This window comes from Globicephala melas, chromosome X (assembly GCF_963455315.2).
Source record: "Globicephala melas chromosome X, mGloMel1.2, whole genome shotgun sequence".
NCBI classification, from domain to species: domain Eukaryota; kingdom Metazoa; phylum Chordata; class Mammalia; order Artiodactyla; family Delphinidae; genus Globicephala; species Globicephala melas.
In genome coordinates, this window is record NC_083335.1 from 45,648,065 (window position 1) to 45,659,443 (window position 11,379).

Sequence of the window (11,379 nt, forward strand, 5' to 3'; positions counted from 1 at the left end):
AAACTCATAATGAAGATTAACAACTGAGAAAAAGAGTGTCCACTTCAGGTCAGAAATGATGGTGTTCTTTACATCTATTCAATCTATACTCCATCTCATCTGACATGAAAATTCAGTCTGTTTTCATTTATTCTTATTATTTTGAGTTGTATATCTTGTCATAACAAATACAGTAAATTTAAAGAAAATCTCTAGGTGGATTAATTGCTCCCAGAAGTGATTATCTTTTAGTGCCAGAGGACAGAGAAGAATTGAGGGGCAGTGCATAGGGATCAAAATAACACATTGCTGCTTGAAAGATTCAGCAGCATTTACTGGCAGAAGTATTAAGACTTGCCAGCAGTTAGACTTTACATTTGGTTTTTCAAAACGCACTGCAATTGAAGCCAACATGTTGGGGTGCAGCTTATATAACCATATGACTCCGAATTTGCTCAGAAATAATCTTTTCTTGAACTACGCAGTCATAGAGACAACATAGATAATGTTCTGGAGTTGGATGGGGGAATTATTTCACACCTGGATTTCATCTTCCAATTTTTTTTTAATTAACTACACATGTCTATTATGCAAATACAGTGTCAAGTTTTGGAAATGATAACCTTGTATAAGAATACTCACTTCTCACTACATTGTGATCTGCAGGTGCTCAGCAGAAACCCCTGCCATTGTCTCAAGGCAGTGTCTGTCAATTCAATTTAATGATCATAAAGATCGTTCTTTGACTCCAAGGACCAGGGTTTCATTCAAGCAGATATCCTGTAGGGAGGTTTCTTAGTTGGCAACAGAAAATCTGTGTCCGGGGTCCTTTCATTATACCTATTTAACACTTCTTACTATAAAGCCACAATTCTGCTACCTTTCATGATAGCACAGAGGGATGATTTTTTTAATTTATAAGTGAATGTCTCAGCTGTGTGATTATATCCATAAAGACTGAAAATACTTCTTTAAAATTTAGCCCAGTACTAGGCATCCCATGGGCACTCAAGAAATAATAAGATGCTGATGTTGATGGCACTTTGGGTTTAAAGATGATGTAAATTCTGTTTCTGTGAGCACTCAAAATTAGTTGAAGAGCTGTGCATTTTGCAAAATGCTTACCTGAATCTGGTCAAAACTCACTCAGCAGATTTTGGCAAATGCCCCAGAGCCTCTGTAGTCTCTTAAACTACCAATGTGGATGATTACCATAGTTTGCTTCCAAATGAGATTGGAAAGTGTTTCTGCAGTAAAACTATTCTTTAGATAGGAAAACTAATGTTTGGGTTTTTTTAAAGAACTTAATAAAATCACCATCTCCACATCTTCCTTCTTATTTACACCCAGTGTATTTCCCAGTTTTGTCTCAGAATAATAATTAATAGGAGTTAAGTAATGTCTTATATTATAAAGAGGTCAAGTATATTACCTAGCAACTTCATTATTCCAGCGTCATTATCTAAGAGGTACTCCAGGAAATGGTATTCCGACTTTGAAAAAGCTAAGTCTGAAAATAACTAGCAATTATTTTATATTGGGTTGGCAAAAAGTTCGTTCGGTTAGTGAATATCTTGTTCAATAAAATTCTTCATGAAAATGAAAAATGTCTTTATTTTTACTTAAAGCTGAATGAATTTTTGGCCAACCCAATAGGTTATTTGAGAGAACTGACACAATTAAAATGTAAAAATGGGGATATCTTTATAGATCTTGCTAGCCAGGAGGGAAAATTCTGGAAATTTTAATGGTGCTCTGGGTAAAAGAATGCTGTTTCACTCAGCACATTAGCAACAATGATATTTTGCCTAAAATAGAACAGTGATTCTCAACAAAGAGAGTTTGGCTTTCCCATGGGGCATCTAGAAATATGTAGGGACATTTTTGTTGTTGTAATGTTTGGAGGGGCCCTACTGACATTTAGTGAACAGAAATCAAGAATGTTAGACACCCTGCGATATGTGACATAATCCCACACTGAAAAAATTGTTCCTTGACAGGAGAGCTGTGGGAATATGTGAGTGATTATAATGATACTGAGATTACAGAAGAGATGAAGTTATTAGTAATGACAAGAACTAGTAAATGACAATGCCTATGGAATTGAGTATTACTGAGAAAGCCAGATGTTACTTCCAGAACCCAGCTTGATTCCTGATTATGGAGAGTAAAATGTCTAGAGGAAGCATTATCTTAGTCCCAGTATGAGGTTTCACTCTCCAGCCGTTGATGGTGTTGAGAACACCTGGAGAAACTGAAAGCTATTCCTGTTACTCAGGCCACCTATTGAACGCTGAGGATGGGATAGAAATCCTGAAAAAGTGTGACCTTAGTTCTAGTGCACAAAGCCCACTATTAATTCCCTTTGGTGGAGGAAATTAATTATTTTTGAAGATTTGTGTGGCTTCCCCTTGACTCCTGTTTATGGAGTGGAAGATACCTTCTGCGGAAGCCAGGTATTGTACCAAATGTGCTGGTCAGCTTTCTATCCCTATTGATGGTGAGCTCATCCAGTAACATGGCTTTAAGTACCATCTATATGGCTAAGACTCTCAAGTTTTTAACTTTAGCTCAGACCTTTCTTCTGAATACCATACCTGTATTTTCAATTGCCTATCAACATCTCAGCATAGATACCTAATAGACATTTCAAACTCAACATCTTCAAAACTGAACTCAATATCCCTCTTCTCCCACCCTACAAAAGCTGCAGTCTTTCTCTCCTCAGTAAATGGCAATTTTTACCATCCAGAAGTTCAGGCTAAAAAGTTGGAAATTACTCTTCATCCCTCTACTTATCTCATAATCCATATCATATCCAGTTCATCAAGAAATCCAGTTGGCTCTTTTAAACTTATCCAAAATCCAACCTCTTCTCACCATCTCTAGAGCTAAAACCCTAGTCTATCCACAGTCATTTCTTTCCTGTATTACTACAATATCCAACTGGACTCCTTGATTCCACCCTTTCCTCCCTTCCTTCCCACACCCCCCCCCAGACTATTCACAACATAGAAACTAACTCAGGTACCATTCTTCTGCTCAAAACCCTGCAATGGCTTCCCACCTTACTCAAAATCTGAAGTTCTTAGAGTGGCCTACAAAGCCCCACATGATATGCCCTCTTCCCATTAATTCTCTGGACCTCATGTCCTGCTACTTCCCTCTTCACGCATTTGGCTTTAGCTACATTGGCCTCATTGCTGTGCCTTGAAAATCCTGGGCATGTACCCTCATTATAGCCTTTGCACTGGCTGTTCCCTCTACCTGGAATGCTTTACACCAGACATCTGCATGGTTAACTCCCTAAGCTTCTTCCAGATTTTGTGTAGATATCACCTTCTCAATGAAGCCTACCACAACCACTTCTATTTCAAATTCCAACCACCTACCACTCCCTGGCAATTCCAATGCAGTTACTCTGCTTCATTTTTTTTCCCAAGGAACTTACTAACTTATAACATACTATTTAGTTTGTTTACCATGTTTATTGGCTATCTCCTTCCCACCCCACCCCCAACTAGTCTGTAAGCTCCATGAGACCAGAGATGTTTGCCTGCACCATTGTATTCCAAGTACCTAGGACAGTGTCTGGCACATAATAAGCTCTCAATAAATATTTCCTGGAAGACTTCCAAATGTCCTAATACACATTCATGTAGTTGAAAAATCTTTTTATACACTATAATTTGAGGAAATGTTATTCTTTGTTTTATTTGAGACTTAATAAGCATTTATCATCATTTGTGGATATCATGTCAAAAACGGAACTGACAAATATTTGAGTACTTGAGCATTGGGTAGACACAAAGTCAACATTGGTAGCTGTCATATCATAATGATTTTACCTACAGTTACCAGCATCTGACTATTGTAGTATGTCTTCTGGATAGGTTTTGCCTGTGCATTTGCATATAGAAATACATATTATTTTATTATAAATTACTTTCTTTTCATTTACCCTTCATATTACTGCTATGACATTATATTGTTTTTTTTTCTTTAGTAGTGTGTATCAGTAGGTTATAGTATGTACAAATTTCATTTAAGAATTTTACGTGAGTAGGCGATTAAACATCAGCATTTTCTTAGTTTGCCAATCACCCCTACTGTAACAATTTTGTAATTTCAAATTCTTCACAAACACTGTTAAATATAACAGATTATGTTCTGCTTAATTCTTAGCCCAACATAATGACGATGTACCCAAACACATCCTGGTGTCCTTCAGATTTTATCAGACAAAAAAAAGGATCCCTGCATTGTGGGAAAATGACTCCCTATACATTGTTCTCCAGAGTAAAATACATGCGTTTCTTGGTGTCAAGATGTGTAGCATATGCTTCCAAGTTTATGAATAATGGTGAATAAAAATACAGCAAACAGCAAAAAAAGAAGAAGAAGAATTTTAAAGTAGATTGTAGGAAATACTTACTATAAAGAATGTATTGGATTGAAAATCACAGCAATGTAGTAACTAATGCTTCCAGACTGCATACTTCATGTTTAGATTGTGACTTTCCAGAGATAGACATCTGTGCCCTCTGTGAAAATATGGGGCAGATGGCACAAATCAAATCCACTAATATTTAATGAAAACTACCTTGTGGAAAGCACTCATCACCTCCACAAACTTTCTTGCCAAGGCTAGGAAGCATAGTTTGCATATCTATAATGATAAGTAAAATTAACTTCTCTGCCACCATTAGCTGCAACTACAAATTGGACAATTTTTTGCAGAAAGTCTTTGTTCCTCTCTCCTTCTCAGCACAAGCCTTCTAAGAAATTTTTGTCTAAACTCAACAAAATATAAACCCAGGTGTGTATGTGTTTGCCTGTGCCTAGGGTAGAACATGTTCCTAGCTCTATTGCTCCAAATCCCTTTCCTGTCTAGTCTTTCCCAATCTTCCAAAGGTTTCCTCCAGGAGGTATCTTTGAAACATGCTTCCTGACTTTTATCTCTTAGCTATATCAAGCATCTGCCCCTTCGAGGATAAAACCCTTGAGCTATAATTGCATCTATCCCTACCCACTGGATTATTTCCATTCCCATATAACTGTACCAAACTGATATACAGGAATGACTAGCCACTTAATTTTGACAGTTTGAAAGCAAACTAAAATTGTTTTATTCTTGCTCCTAGAGTTCTTCTACCCTTGTAACCTTGAACTCTATTTGAAGTGCATGTTAACATGACGTTTTGATGCATAGAGTTACCACTCCTGTCTTGCATGGCTATACTGGATGAGTTTAAGGTTTGGCAAAGAATCAGTCAGCCCTTTTATTTCCATATATTGCAGATGACACTGCTGATGGTGGGGTTGTACATTTGTGCAATTTTGGCTGAAAAGTCTAATGTATGGTCCTTTAGTACCATATAAACAGCAATTTTTTAAAGTTCCTGTCACTAGTCTGAATTCCAAAGCGCTTAATCAATAATGAAAGTTTAATTCTTTCACAATGGCTGGGATGAAGAAACTTCAGGTGAATGGTGGGTTGTAAGTTCTTTTATAATGTAACTTCTTTTAAGGAAATCATTGGGGGTATAAGATATCATTACCTATTTGAGCACTTGTCCAAGACAATGAACTGATAACTGATATACATGCACACTCTCCTACAAATAGTATAAGTCATTTTAATGACCTTAGGTGTTTATGATTTAGCTTCCAGTTTCTGTGATCTAAAGTGTAGCAAAGTTTTCCCTCCCTTTTGGCTTCTGTTCACTCCCTGCCTCCTTTTCTCTTTTCTCTCCTCGCCAACCAAGCTCTAGTCATGCTCTGAACTGCCTCTAAGTTTTCTCCACCACCTCCACCAGAGGAGCAGCTGCCATTGCCAACAGCAAAGAAGGAAAGTGGAAGGGAGTGAGTGGGAAGGAAAAGATGATGGAGCATTATAAAGAAGGAACAGATGAACGAACTTGTGGTGACTCTGACCCCCTTCAAACCCTCCAGTGCCATGCAACTCCCAACCCCTATCTCTAGTCAGAGCTGTCACCTGAGAAGCAAGCATCACCTGAAGAAAAGCAACTGCCATCACCTTTACTTTGGAGCTGATTGAAGCATTGAGATAACTGTGTCTCTACCTCTGCTTGAACTAGAAACTATCGAGAAGTTCCTGGAGTGTGCGGTGGTGAAACTTGCCAAAGGTCCTTCTGGAACTGTCCAGAGCACCAAAAAATTCAGGAAACAGCCAGATTGGCAGGGTTTCAGCTGGTCTACTGATCAAGAACTCTTTGTCTTCTGAGGATCCAAACATCAAGGCACAACAGCAGCAGAATGACTTCCCATTGATGTTAATGTTTGACCAAGAAGCCAAAAATTATTTTGCAGACTTTAGTTGCAGAAACCTACTAGCTTAGTTCTTCCTCACAACGATGGCTGAAATTGTTTGTATAGAAAATCCAGTAAACCAGTGATCAGGATTCCTTCTTCAGCTGGTAGACAATGTCACAAACTCCAACAGCACAAAGCACATGAAAGAGTCGACATGGGATGCAATTTGTTACATCTGCCAAGATATTCAAACAGAGCAGCTACAAGTTCCATCCAATGAGATTCTGACTGCCATAATCCTGGAAAAGAGGAAAGAAGATCCTAATAATAATGTGAAGTTAGTGGCTACCAAGGCACTCCTGGAGTATTGGAGTTCATCAAAGCAAGCTTTGACAAAGAATCTGAAAGACAATTTCCAGATAGTCTATGAAGCAGCCTGTTGTCAAGACAATAAGGTATTAGTGACTACATTATAGAATCTGGTGAAGAAAATGCCCCTGTACTATCAATACGTGGAGACACATATGAGCCCTGCTCTTTTTGTGATCACAGTTGAAGTAACACAGTGACTTTAATGAAATGACCCTGTAAGGAATAAAGTTCTGGTCCAACGTCTGTGATGACAAAATAGATTTGGCCATTGAAGCTAAAGAGACAGCAGAACAAAGAAGGTCCCAGAGCACACAGCAAGATCTATGCCAAGGAAACACTACAATTGAGGTTCCAATTCTCACACAGACACTAACAAAAGATGATGAAAATGATGATTCTCCTGGCCACCTGATGTGAAGATGACATTGTCCCACCTGTCCTTCCCTCTTGTAAAGAACAGATCAAGAACCCTGATTACTTCTTAGAACCCTGACACCCTTGTGATGACTTTTGCCTGTATCTTGGAAGAAGGGAAATCCAATAAGCTCAAAATCCTAGTCATACAGGCAATGCCTAGCTTAATATAATTAATCGAAGACCCCTGTGTAAATTGTTTGGTATATAAGTACACAGACTGGGGGCAAATTTTGCAAGTTGCTCCATGAAGCTGCCATAAGTGATGTTTGCTCGGTTCCCTTGTTACAATGTCTGAGAGAAAGCCTGAGTACTGAACCCAGAATGGCATCAAATGTGTGCTGAGTTTTTTTCCAATCTAGTTGAAGCTGTTTATGAAAGTTTGTAAGTGATGATTAGGAAGAAACAGCTACTTACTGCTTATCCTCATATTTCAGAATCTCCTAGTGATCACAGACAGACCTGATGGCCACCAGAATAACCTGAGAAGTGCTTCATATGAAGCTTTGATGAAAATTGTGAAAAATAGTACCAAGTACTATTCAGTTCAAAAATTGATGCTGGCAACTCTAACTGCAAAAAGTGTATCAATAGAGATACAGTCACATATAAAAGCACTTCTGATAAGATCCAATTCAGTGACCTTCAGTCTTTACTCCACATACTTCTTCAAAATGTTCTCTAAAAACTGCAGCATCAAGATGAGATGAGGGTCTCCCTGTTAAGGATTTTCCAAAGCAGAGTTGGATATGGGGGATGCAAGAGGGTGATCCGATAGCAGTTAGCACATCAGAGGAAATGTTGGTTGCTAAATTCCTAAAGTATATAGAGGCCTCTAAGTTCTCCTGAGTATGGGTATTTTACTGAAAACTTATACTGAGTGCAAGGTTTTATTGGAGACTGTAGATACGTGGAAGACTTATGTCACACCTTGAAATCCAGTATCTTACTGTTTGTTGATGGAGAACTTGGGAAATGGGAATGTCTGTAGGTCTGTGAAGCTGTAGATTCTGTAAGTGTTTAGTGATATTGCCTTTGTTATTGGTGGAGAGTTTAACAAATACCTAGAGGTAGTATTGAGCACACTTCTGCAAACCTACCAATCTCAGGTGAATAAATCAAAGTGTGACATTGTGGATTATCTGAATGAGCTAAGGGAAGACTGCTTGGAAGCCTATTCTGTTGTTGTCAAGGATCAAAGGAACAAGGATCTAAGGGTGATGCATACTCAGATGTACTACTGATGCAACCAAGAGTAGAGTTTATCTTTCTTTGTCTACAATGCTAGACTTGAGAATCATCCAAAGAGTATTAGGTACTGGTGCTGCTGAGCCAATAAGGAACTTATTTACGACATTTGGGAAGAAGGTACTGAAATTAGTAGAAGTTGGCTGATGATTCTTAAAGTGTTAACTAAGGAACAGAGATTCAAAACTAGCAAAACAAAACCCTGTTCGATGGACAGCAAAATAACTGAGGAAAGTGAATAACTGAAGAATCAAGGTCAATCTGTAGCCATTGGGATGAAACCCAAGACCATCACTAGAAATCTGCAGTCTTTTGAAAAACCTAGAAGTAAGGGATGTGCACAGATGCTGAAAACACACCACACTGAAAAGCCTACCACAGGGGGAGCAGCTATTAGCAGCAGGACTGTTGGTTAGCTATGTAAACACTGACTTCAGAGAAAACCATTCTAATGTCTACTCCAGGAGCCATTTTGGATAAGAGAAACATAATGGGTTTACTTAATTCGAGGAGGAGGAGGAGGAGGAAGGGGGAAAGAGGAGGGGAAAGGGGAAGGGAAAAGAGAAGGAGAAGAAATGGAAGTTATTTCTTCCCAAGGAATGCTACAATTTGGTTTCTGGTATTTCACGTGGTGTTGAGTGGAATGACTGGTTTTTCCAGAGGGGAGAGATTGTACTTCACCATAAAAAGCAGCTTGAACCTATGCTACTGATGATGATGATGGAGGAGGCTGGGTTTGTGTACCTTTGTCACCCAGCACTGTATACAATCAGGCTAAAAGGAGGTGAGGAATACTATATAATCTGAGTGTGACTGAATGAAGCTATATCCATATTCTCAACTTCAAGTCATTAAAGTTTATCTTTTTCCTTAAAACAAAGTGGGATAAGGGGGTGCTAAATATTGTATTTCATAAAACTAACTGAAGTTCTGCCTACTGATGGACCACAGGAGATGGAAAAGAAAAAGAAAAGGAAAAGAAAAAAAGAAAGACACTTTTTAGCTTTTTGGTTGTTTGTTTTTAGTTATTATCATTATTTTAAGGAAAACACTAACAAATGGTCAGAATAAAAATCTAAACTTCCAAGACAAAAACTAAATAAAACAAAAATTTTTTTTAAAACCCACAACCTAAAGAAACCAAAATGTAAATGGTTGAAAGTGGCAGCACAAAGAGAAAACTCCCTCTTGACACTTTATATTGGCAGTCCTGATACCCACTCCCTCCATAAAAAACGATGCCAAGGAGTTCACCAAAAAATTTACAATAAAAATAAATACATAAAAATACAGCAAACTTTAAGTAACTATTTTGGTCTATAAAATGAGGATAAATTTAATGATTAAACAAAATCTAATAAATTAGCCATTAGAAAATTGACTTTCTATTCTCTTTTATCTATTTGTCTCCAATGTAGTATTGTTTTCTTTTTATACTTTAAAACCAACTAACCACAAAAACAACCAAAAATATATGCATAAATTATGTGTGTGGGTATAATTACACATCTCATGACGAAAACACTTATGAAAGGTTTCATTTTTCCACTGCAGTTAAATATTAATATAATAATCTCAATCCCTCCACAGGAAAAACAAATAAATTTCAGGGAAAATACAAATTTATCCATTTGCTAAAGAAGAGGGGGAAAAAGCAATCTTGTCTCCTTCATGTAGATCTGTGCTAAAATTGAACCTCATCTAACAGTCCTTTATAATTACATTCAGCTAACAATATTGTGTGTTAAAATACTCCAAACTATATTTGATGGGCCCATGCACCCATTCCAAGCCTGATGATTCCAAACTGATCCATTTTTTCACAAAGCAAAAAGGTGAACAGGTTAGTTTAAATCAAGCCAAATATTGATAAACAAATCTCTTGTGATGGGCAGGCTTCAAAAGCTTGTTGAAGGCTGGTTCAACTAAGCATTGATTAAGAGTTTGGTTGCTTATCTGATGCTTATCCAAACTTATCTGAAATTGAACATCTTTGTTCTAAAAAAACAGGCCAAAACTCTGACACTGATTTTGATTTATTGGTTCATAATAGGTCACAAGTATCAAAAGAACAGTCTAACTAGGAAGTGGAGATATGGCTGGAAATAAAAGTAGAGAGATTAGAAATGAAAACTGTCAGAACTTTGAAAATGTATGGGGGCAAGGAGTCTCAGTGAAGTGGGAGAACATATATAAATAGCAGATGAAAGAGTGGTGAAGGAAGAAATTTGGTTTATTAGTTTGAAAACAAAATAGAAATTTGTCTCAGTGTTGTTGTTTATTTTTTAACCATGAGTTAACCTATTTTGAAATTTCATATAACATTGAAAGAGAGTATGAGATTTTTTTGTTCATCAAAAAAAAAGAAAAAAACAGAGAAGACTTCCTCTTCTGGAAAAACAGAGGATATGTATTTTTCCCTATTCTTCCTCCTAAATACAGCTAGTAAATCTTGGACATTATATGTAAAATAAACATAAGAAGACTCTGAAAGGTGGAGAAAAAGAAAGCAGACTGACTAGGAAACTTAGGACTCAAGAAAAAAAATAACATTTGGTCAAGAAACCACTGGTGGGAATGTAAAGTGATACATCCATTCTGGAAAATAGTTCAGCAATTTCTTTAAAAAGTAGGCATGCAACTACTATCCCAGCAATTGCACTACTGGACATTTGTCCCAGAGAAATGAAAATTTATGTCTGGACAAAAACCTGTATACCATTGTTCATAGCATCTTTATTTGTAATAGCTAGCCAAAAACTAGAAGCAATACAGATACGCTTCAAGTGTGAATGGTTAAATGAACTGTGGCACATCCATACTGTGGGATACTACTCAGCCATAAGGAGGAACAAGCTATTGATACACACAGTAGCCTGGATGAATCTAAAGGGTATAATGTTATGTGGGAAAAAAAGAGCCAATCTTGAAAGGTCATATACTTTGCGATTCCATTTATACAATATTCTCAAAATGACAAAATTATAGAGCCAAAAAGCAGATTACTGCTTTTGAGGAATTAGAAATGATATGGAGGAGGGGTAAGTGTCACTATAAAGGAGCAGCATGAGGGAGATCTTTGTGGTGTTG

General features: G+C 37.3%; 1 pseudogene; it reads left to right on the top strand.

Annotated features, from left to right (window-relative positions):
- Positions 1 to 6,049: 6,049 nt before the first annotated feature.
- LOC115843972 (importin subunit beta-1 pseudogene) lies at positions 6,050 to 8,531 on the top strand (annotated as a pseudogene).
- Positions 8,532 to 11,379: the final 2,848 nt, after the last annotated feature.